The sequence below is a fragment of the Lontra canadensis genome, unplaced genomic scaffold (genome assembly GCF_010015895.1).
Source record: "Lontra canadensis isolate GAN:19392208 unplaced genomic scaffold, GSC_riverotter_1.0 scaffold123, whole genome shotgun sequence".
In the NCBI taxonomy this organism is placed as follows: Eukaryota; Metazoa; Chordata; class Mammalia; order Carnivora; family Mustelidae; genus Lontra; species Lontra canadensis.
Window position 1 is genome coordinate 1,326,658 of NW_022631117.1, and position 10,127 is coordinate 1,336,784.

General features: G+C 44.7%; 1 pseudogene; it reads left to right on the plus strand.

Annotated features, from left to right (window-relative positions):
* Positions 1-9,289: 9,289 nt before the first annotated feature.
* On the plus strand, positions 9,290-9,454 carry LOC116857418 (annotated as a pseudogene).
* The last annotated feature ends 673 nt before the right edge of the window (positions 9,455-10,127 follow it).

Below are 10,127 nucleotides of genomic sequence, written 5' to 3' on the forward strand. Positions count from 1 at the left end.
AAGGTAATTTTGACTCGTACTTCTGCCCTTGCCTTGTACCTAACCACTGCCAGTGTATGCAGTGTTTGGAAGAAGAAAAAACACAAGAAGATTCAAATCATCCCCAGTCTACGACGATGAAACACGACAGACATGGGTGCAACCAAAAGTTGTAAAAGAACTTCCAAAACCTGTATTTGAAGTGTAGTTGACGTGGCGACTGTGGTGAGCAAAGAGGCAGAAAAATACCGAGGATGGACACAGGCTCATGAGCTGCCCGTAACCAGAAGAGCAAACTTGAAAATCACAGTGCAGAAGCTGACCGTGACCCAGTATGGCTTTTCTGAAGGTGTGAAAGAAACGAGTTGTGGGGGGGAAGGGGGGCGATCATTGGTTTTCTAGTAACCAGGCTACTCAGTGATCTGCAGACATGCTATGCCTGCTTCTACCACCGAGCAGGGGGCTCCCTCGAAGACTTCCCCGATGCTTTCCGGCCTCCTCGAGCCCCATCGCACCTCCTGGCAGGTGCCCCGGCAAGCATCAGTTCCGTGCTAACTCCTGCTTCTTTTCTGCAGAGGCACGTGCTGGCCCACAGTCATGAGCGCCTTGGGAGCAGTATTTGAGGCTATACATCCTTATATTAAATGACCAACACGGACGCCTGGGTGCCCCATCAGTGAAGCGCCTGCATTTAGCTCAGGTCATAACCCCGGGGTCCTAGGATCAAGTCCCATGTCAGGCTCCCTGCTCGACAGAGAGTCTATCCCTGACCTCTCCCCCCACCCCTCCACCCTGCTTGTGCTCGGTCTCACACGCCCTCTAAATAAATAAAGAAAGAAAGGGTTTTTTCGAAATAAATAAATAAATGACCAACAGGGAGAAAGTCTCTGGCCTTGTGTGGGAGTGCTCGGTGGCAACTGTGTTACTGTAATGGAGAGCTCAAGAGCCATGCCATCCTGGTCTCATTATAAAAGCATGAACCCCAATTCTCTGGCCAGTCCTTAACATTACTCCCCTTCCTCCTTCTTTTGGGAATCCCACATTCCTGAGTATGGGGCCCACCGACAATGGTCAACAAATAGATCGAGCTGATGATAAGCCCACACCCAAGGGTCCTGCCGTCACACTCTTCCACCACCGTTCGGAACCTAGTTCTTCAACCTGTGGGTGAGAGGTTAGGAGGTTACCTACTGCAAACAGTTCAAAAGGAATAAGAAATTTGCTCCCCTCTTCTTTGTACGTCAGGAGTGGGGATTGGGGATCAAGAGTCTGTCTTCCCTGACAAGCTATAAAAATGGTTTTATTACCAACCAGTAGTGAGACAGCTGTTCCTGACGAGGTAGAAGGGAAAGTTAAATCAGGTGGGGAAGGGGAGATATTTGAAGTCAGGAAGACTACAAACACCTTAGAGCTACTTTCAAAAAAAAAATGAGATAGTTGAGAAAGGAAAGAACCAAAAGCTTTTTAAAAAAGTGTGTGTGTGTGTGTATCTTTCTAACTAGACGGTCAGCTCCTCGAGGACAGGAACAAATTTGGCTTCTTCTAAGCATCCCCATCCCTGGGATGTGTTGAATGCCTCATACGTGCTTACGGAATGTTAAATAAGATTCCAAAGTATAGGTAAGGGAAAGAGAACTTGGCAAAGATAAAAAAGAATCTTTATGAGACCCCTAAAGAAGGAAGGTGAAAGGCAACCCGTAGCAGGAGTGGGGGTTAATGTGAGAGTGTGTGTGTCCCACTTTCAATTCAGTGCTTTCATCTTTAGCCTAAATCTCCACTTTGAGAATTAGGTACTTGCCTTTTTTTTTTTTTTTTTTTTGCACCTGCCAGCATACAAAGTGGTTAAGCTACCAACTGGTCCTCTCCCTGGGGTCAGCCCTTTCCCCAACAAAGCACTGTGGACCTGAGAACCTACCTCATCTAAACACCAGTAACAAGATATTACAGCCAGATTTCTGGCAAGTTCTACTGTAGTTCGGCAAAGCATTGAGCAGCCTTTCCTATTTGCAGAGCCAATGGGACATCTATAGCTACAACCCCATCTTTGTTGCTGACTAAAAAGCTGTCACTACAGTCAGTTCCTACAGAATCAATAAACAGAATCTTAAAATAACTCTTTTAGGGCACCTGGGTGGCTCACTCGGTTAAGCGGTTAAGAGTCTGCCTTTCAGCTCAGGTAATGATCTCGGGGTCCTGGGATTGAGTTCTGCATAGGGCTCCCTGCTCAGCGGGGAGTCTACTTTTCCCTCTGCCTCTGCTACTTACCTCTCCTCCTACTTGCTCTCGCTCTCTCTCTCAAATAAATAAATAAAATCTTTAAAATAAAGTAACTCTTTGAAGTAGATATCATGTTTCCCATTTATAAATGAGAAAACCGAGACTCGGTGGTGTCCTATTCGAGATCACAGAGCTAATAAGGAGAAGTCTGGTACCAAGACTCAGCCCCACCTTTGTTAGGAACCCGTGTATTATTAGCTTCCAGGAAGCAGAGAGGGCGACCAACCACCCCAGTCCTCCCAGAACAGAGGGCTTTCCCAGGAGGCAGGGTTTCCAGTGCTAAAGCCAGGAGCATCAGGCAAACGGGGAAGATGGACAGTGACCCTGGCAGGGACTGCGTTGAGCCCACTCAGTGCTGTATACCTGTGGCACGTTGTGAGCTCTCAACAAATCGTTGCTGAATGAATTAAAGAATGAATGCATGATTTTCCAAGAGCCCTAGGACATGTTTAAATGCTCCAATTCCTTTATAAAAGGCCGTTTAAGGCACCTTCGTAGCCCCCTCCCTGCCTCATCAAACAGTACGGGAGGATCATAGCATCACTACGCATGAGAATTTCACTGTGAGAAAGGAAGACTGGAGAGATACCCTAACGAGCAACTGAACTTAACTTTTGCTTGTCTTTGTTGCTTTGGAGGAGGAAAATAAGTGAATGGTAAAGTTGATTCTTATTTTCAAATAAATTAAACATTCAGAAATGTGTGTTTGTTGGCTACTTTTAATAGCATGTTTCTTTCTTAAACCAGACTCCAAGCCAGCCTCCTGTCCAAGTTTTCTGTCATGCCTTATTGTCTAGTCTGTTCAGCTATTTTAAAAAACGTTGAATATCAACAATGGCTTTCAGGCAGGCATTGTCAACTTTTGTATGAAGCAATCTTGGTTGAATGAGAAGATCCCAGAGCTTATATTCCCGTCCGCTGTGCTGCCCTGGGCTGGGCTTGAATGTGTGTGACTGATAACAGGACATATTTCTACCTTAGTTATTACGTTCCTGCTCCATAATTCATTGGCCACTGTCCTTTTCGGAAAGATCTTTATGGCAAAGCGCGCAGGACAGCAGGTAAGTGCTCTCAGGAGAAAAGCCGTCTCCTAGGGCTCCCGGGCTGGATGTGGGCTCCCAGGCAGGGTCCAGCCAGGTCCCTGGGCCCCTACAGCTTTGCTGGAGCCCTTACAGAGGGGATGGTTTTCAGCATTATGCAGTGACAACAAATCAAACTACTCACCTGCTGTGTGGAGGGTTGAGGCTCTGTGAGGAGGGTTACGTTTACATGGGGCTTGGCCCACTTTGGTTTGTTTTTCCATCTGCCAGGCTTGAAGGAAAAGTGAACATGCTGATCTGGAGTTGCCTTTCTTTCCTGATGCTGGTTTTTGCTCCTCCTGAGAGGTCCTCTCTAAAAGCTGCCAGCATATAATTTCCTGCTTTTGCAGAGGGTTCCAGAGCTTGTAATGGGCCTTTTTTCTCCACCCTCAGGTAAACAAGGTCCCAGCAGGGGCCAGGCCACTGACTCCAGATAACTTTTAAGATTTCTGTTACTTCAAATGAAAAATGGCATTGAGTTGCTGAACTCTCTCTATTCTATATCAAGGTATCATAGGGGACTGCATATCTGAGCATTAAAAAAGTCCGATTTCTGAGGAAAGCTTTCTATTGTTTCAGGAACTGTCCTAGTTAATTCAGCTTGGGTGACGTGCTCATCTCCGGGGTGGCTAGCTTAGAAAAGATGAGGCCGAGTCTTCCCTGAATCCAAACACATCGCATGGATAGGAACCACAGGGACCAAGTTACTCTAGGCAAACAAACATGTCAATACCTAACTTGACAAAAGAGAAAAGAAACAAGGATCCTTAGCCTGTCACCAGCTGGGCAACCCGAGCGGAGAAAGGCAGACGGGGAAGGAATGAGAGAACACCTCTGCTTACAAACTGCTTCTTCGTGAACGAAGCAACGTTCTAAAATCTAAATCCGGGAAGGCGGAGCGAGCAAGACATCCCACGGTATGTTACACTGGCTACAGGAGTTCATTCATTCCTCTGCTGTGGTCCCTTTGTCTCAAAGCCAGGAGCCTTGACAGGGGCTCCGCGTGCATGGGCTTCACTGTGGACACAGGATAAAGAGCATCAAAGGGTTCTACCACTGAAGCCCATGTCAGAGGAGCAGCGATCCAAGTTAACACCACCGAGCACTTGGGTTGGGGTCTCCGACCGACCCGTGACATAGTGGACATCTGCAGATCCTTCCCAGTTTGAAAGGTGATTTCTAAAGCAAATTATCAACGATTTACTTATCTCTTTGGGATTTGATACAGCTTCGGTAAAGGCAAACGTGCAAATTAAAGACCACATGTGCCAGAGTACAGCACCTAATTATTTTATTCTTTAAAAAAATTTTTTTGCTTTTGTTAATCAACTCCATAACTACCATTTGTGCAAATGTGCAAATTAAAGACCCCGTGTGCCACAGTACAGCACCTAATTATTTTATTCTTTAAAACTTTTTTTTTTTGCTTTTGTTAATCAACTCCAAAACTACCATTTGTGTGGTCACTAACCAAACTATGACAGCAATTTATCAGACTATCCATATTGAGGGGCACCTGGGTGGCTCAGTCAGTTAAGAGTCTGCCTTTGGCTCAGGTCATGATCCCAGGGTCCTGAGATCGAGCCCCACATGAGGCTCCCTGCTTAGCGGGGAGTCTGCTTCTCCCAGTCCCCCTGCTCATGCGCTCTCTCTCTCTCTCTCTCTCTCTCTCTCAAATAAATAAAATCTTAACAAAAATGAGCTTTAAAAAAAAAGAATATCCATATTGAGCTGTAAGCAAAACCCAAAAATGTAAGTAAAAGATCTAACTTTGAATATTTCCTCTTAAACAAAGCAAGAAAAACAATATATCCCCTCCCTGGCCCCCAATTGTTTTCTCATAGGTAGAAAGCAAAATAAAACCGTCTGAAAGAAAGAGTCGATGGAGCTCTTCACTGGAATCAAATCTAGTCGCTTTGAAAGAAAAACAAATGCACTACTTCAAATGAAGCATTTTCTAAACCGTGACTTACTTCTCACACAGCCTGTGCATGTAATGAGCAGGCTGAGAAATGGAGATGTGTACTCAGCTCCAAGTCCTCAAGCTTCTCTCCCTTTAACACGTGGTCTCACTGAAAGAGAAACCAAGGGCCTAAGGGAGGAAGATGGCAGAGGGGGATTAAGTTGACTAGAGGTAGACGAGCAAATGCTGGGCTACATGGCTCCCTGGCTTTCCAGTTTCTTTCTTCCCTAGGTTTAGGCTCCCCATTTCCTGAAGCGTCACTGGGTATAGAGGATGATGGCAGGGGTTGGCTGGATTTCCATTTATATGTACTACTATCAACAGTCAAAAAGTCAAATACACTTGGTTAAAGAGACTGTCTTTGTTTTTCAAAAAGAATGTTATTTTAAAAAAGTGTGTGAAAGATTAGCTGGGGAATTAGATCTGCTGTGAAGAAAGCAAGCCACTACAGTTAATAATGGCCAAAAAATGTGTGTTTAAAAATGGGAGCATGAAGATTACTACTGTTCTGCTTCATCAGTAAAGCAGAGTTAAATGTACAGTAAGTTTTAAAAAACACCGGCATTCACATTATTTTTCTAGCATGTCAAGTATTTTTAAAATTGAAGTACTTTATATGAGTAACAGATTTAGCAAGACTAAAATCCTCACCTGTTGTTCTTTTCAGATCAGTGAGGATCTAAGTCTTGCTCTGCCATGGACCATACGCTGTGTGACCTTTGAGCAAATCGCTTCTCTTCTCTGGGCTTCAGTTTCTGCCTTTATTTTGAGGCAGTCACGGCCGGTTGAATTTCCTCCGGTGTTCATAGTCCATGATCCTCTTTCAAATGGCGTATAAATGGGGGGGCATGGTGAATGGGAAGGCTTGTTTCATGGGTGCAAAAGAGAAAAAAATTGAGAGATGCTTGGGATAGGTGGGGTTAGAGTCAGAAGGACAAGACTGTCATCAAAAGTGACAGTTTTCTGGGCCAGTGCCAGACATTCAGCTACAATGACAGGACTTCTAGAGCAAACGAAAGGGAACAACAGAAAGAGGGACAATGCAGCAGAGGCCAACGTTGGAGACTAGTAGAATGACAGAAATTTATTCTCTGTGGAGTAAGGATTGCTACACTCCAGCCTAGCCAAGAATGCTAACTTTCCTTGAACTATCAAAAACTGCGGAGCACCAACCACTGTACTAACTGATGGTTGTGGCATGTATGTAATTAACATGTGCTCAGAATTCACAAGACATTGTGTGAAACAGAAATGGAATAAGTCCTAGGCCTCCTGCTTGGAATCTAAATAGATTAGACTCAAACAAGGAGGGAACTGAACACACTCTGGAAGGGGAAGCCCGCCTGCTTTTTCTTTCTTTTTTCTTTCTTCTTTTTTTAAGTAATCTCTACGCCCGACATGGAACTTGAATTCATGACCCCAAGATCAGGAGTTGGTCCACATGTTCTACCAACTGAGCCAGCCAGGCATTCCCTACCCTCTTTCTAAAGCAGATTCCTGGGGCACCTGGGTGGCTCAGTAGGTTAAGCATCCAACTCATGGTTTGGGCTCAGGTCATGATCTTGGGATTATGGGATGGAGCCCAGAATCTAACTGGGCTCTGTGTTCAGCAGGGAGTCAGTCCCCCTGCCCCTGCCCTCCCTGTCTCTCTCTCTCTAAAATAAATAAACAAACATATAAATAAATATTTTAAATTAATAAATAAATAAAGCACATTCTTGGGGTTCATGGCTGGCCCAGTCAGAGAAGCATGTGACTCTTGATATGAGTTTGAACCCCACGATGGGCATAGAGATTACTTAAAAAAATAATAAAGCAGATTCCTGAGGCTTGGTGTTGTGTTATGCAATGAGTTGTATGTAAATGGACTAGACCACCATGCCAGGGAATGAAGGAAAATGAAAAGTCCTGCTAGGCAAGTGAGACATGTGCCAGGAACGGAGCAAAGAAGAGGCCAAAGCAGAAGGCTGTGAGCCTGGAGGAAGGCCCCAGAGTCCACAGCAGATATGGGAACCCAAGGTGAAGGGAAAATCGGGACTCTGTGGAAGACACTTACCATGGGAAGTGGACCTCACAGCTAAAGAGGCAGGAAGAAAGAGAACAACTGAGCCCAGATGAAACAATGCAGGTGGACTTCAACAAGCCACTCCTGGAGGTCAGGGACTAAGTCCACTTCTTCTCTGTCTCCTCATCAGGGCACCCCACTCATGACATAGAAAGCGGACAAAGCAGCAAAGGCAGCAAACAGAAGTCGTCACCATTTGGAAGCATAAGGATCCAGGATGTTTTAAAGGTAAAATGCTGAAAGTTTTCTTGCTATAAACAGTGAAAAGAAGTTAAACAAACGGAAAGTAGGCTTTAGTGCATGCTCCTCTAAGTAAAGAGCCTGTTTAGGGGCCTGGAGTTGGTGTGAGGCACAACCTCCAGGATTCAAAGTGTGGTCCTCGGGCCAGCAGCAGGGGCATCCCAGGGGAGTATGTTGGACATGCAGGACTGCAGGCCCTGCCCTGATCCACTGCGTCAGAATCTGCATTCGAACCAGACCCCCAGGGGATTCCTATGCACATCAAAGCTCAAGAAGCAGTGCACCAAACTTCTCCTGTTAAGGCCAGATACTATTAGGCTTTTCAGGTCACATTCAGTTTCTGCCACTGCTGCTGCTACTTCTTTTTTCTCTCCTTCCTCTCCTGCTTTTCCTCCTCCTCCTCCTCCTCTTCCCTCTGCTTCCCATACAAGCCTTTAAAAATGTAAGACCCATTCTTAGCTCCCAGGGACTGGTAAGATCCAGCCCACAAGATCCTGGGTCCTCCGCCCCGCCCACCTGGCCCAACACAGGGCTGAGCTCTGGGAGGCTGGTGTCAGGGACAGAGAGCATCACGCACAGAGTCAAAATCCCCACAGACAAGTGTGAGCTTGCCCAAGTGTCTTAATCTCATTACACCACAGTTTCCTCATGTGTGAAATGGGACTACTGGTCACGGAGCTGTTGAGAGGAGTAAAGAAGATAATGGACGCTAAAAACTGTAGGACTGTCATCCTGATAACCTCTGACTCAAAGAGCAAGCTGGCTGTCCAGGCTCTCAGTGAGGGAGGACTAAAGCTGTCTTCGACACCAGAATCACCAATCCTCAATGCACCCTCCCCACGGAGGGAGGAGATGTCTTGGCCAGGCTGAGACTCCAAAAAACAAATACAAAACAAATCTAAAGCTTGTTACAAATCTTCAGCCCATAAGATATCCAGTTACATTTTTGCTTTTGTATCATCCTTTTCTCTTCTGGCAAATTCCAAGTTCCTTTAAACTAGCATTTCACTTGGATTCACCTTCATCCAACTAATTCAACTTAGGCCTCAAATCCTCATGATCCTGTAGACCACAGAATGTTCTGTGTCATTTTTTAGGACTCACCATTATACTTTTCACGTGCGCTAAAGGCTTTATATACGTTAAAGCATTATCTTCATAACAACCCTGTTAAATAACTGCTATTACTTATAATGTTTTACAGATGAGGAAACACATTCAAAGACGTAACTCGCCCAAGGTCACACCGCTGTGGCAAAGCTGAGATTCAAATGCTGCAGTCTGATTCCAAAGCCCGTGCTCTTCACTAGGAAGGCATACAACAAAAGAAGAAGATGGATTTTTAAGACACAGAGTACTGAAAACATGGAAGTGGGGTTGAGGGCAGTTTTTCAGGGTCACGATACCCTCTGTGCGGAATGCAAGGGGTTAGAGGGCTGTCTAGCGTTTTTGAGATACAATGTGCAGAGGCAACAAAAAGCAGGATGTAGGGGTGCCTGGGTGGCTCAGGGGGTTAAGCCTCTGCCTTCGGCTCAGGTCATGATCTCAGGGTCCTGGGATCGAGCCCCGTATCGGGCTCTCTGCTCAGCAGGGAGCCTGCTTCCCCACCTGCCTCTCTGCCTGCTTGTGATCTCTCTGTCTCTATCAAATAAATAAATAAAATCTTTTTTTAAAAAAAGCAGGATAAGCTTTGCGCAGTGGCAGTATCATAGCCTATGAGGTTTATCCGAGGCGCGATTATTGCTAATTGAAAAAAAAGCAGGATGTATTTCTAAAAAGGAAAAGATGCACATAGAAGGCATCTCACCTTTCTGCACATGTGACACAAACTTTTCAAGCCCCTGATGAGGGACTCGCTTTGTACCGCATCTGCATCCCTAAAGCTGAGAAGCAGAATGGGCCACTGTGGAGCATAGAGTCAATGCACACAAGGCCCTGTGGGCCATACCACCCTCTTTCTGTGGTTGGTCAAGGTTATTATTTGCCTTTTTGACATGCTATCAATTATGCTGCCGACAGAGATACTGGACCTTTAGTTTTCTTATAAAATAAGAAACTGAGTTTAATTAAACCATCAGTAACTTGGACCTAATTATTTCAGACAGTATTTAATTAATGTTTCATGGGTACCTAATGTAATTAAGGTTCCTTTAATAAGACCTTCTGTGACATTAAAATATATGACCTTTATCTTCCTTATCTACCACCTTCTGACAACTCAGATTTGTCATTTTCACTGAAAGGTATAGTTTGATTAAATAGAACAGACCATAAAATTAATCTGGCAAATTATACTTGTTTGTTTCTTTTTTCCTCCCCCCTCAAACCCTAATAAGTTAAGTCTTTTAATTAGCAGCACAGATACAAGTGTTCATGCTACCATTTTACTTTTAATTTGCCAAAGTGTTTCTTTTGTACATGAATTTTTGTGACCAAAGCAGATAACAACTATCCTTTATTAATCATGGTGAAGGGTTCAATCTTTAAGATATGAAAAATAATGAGCTGTTCTTTACTTTAACAA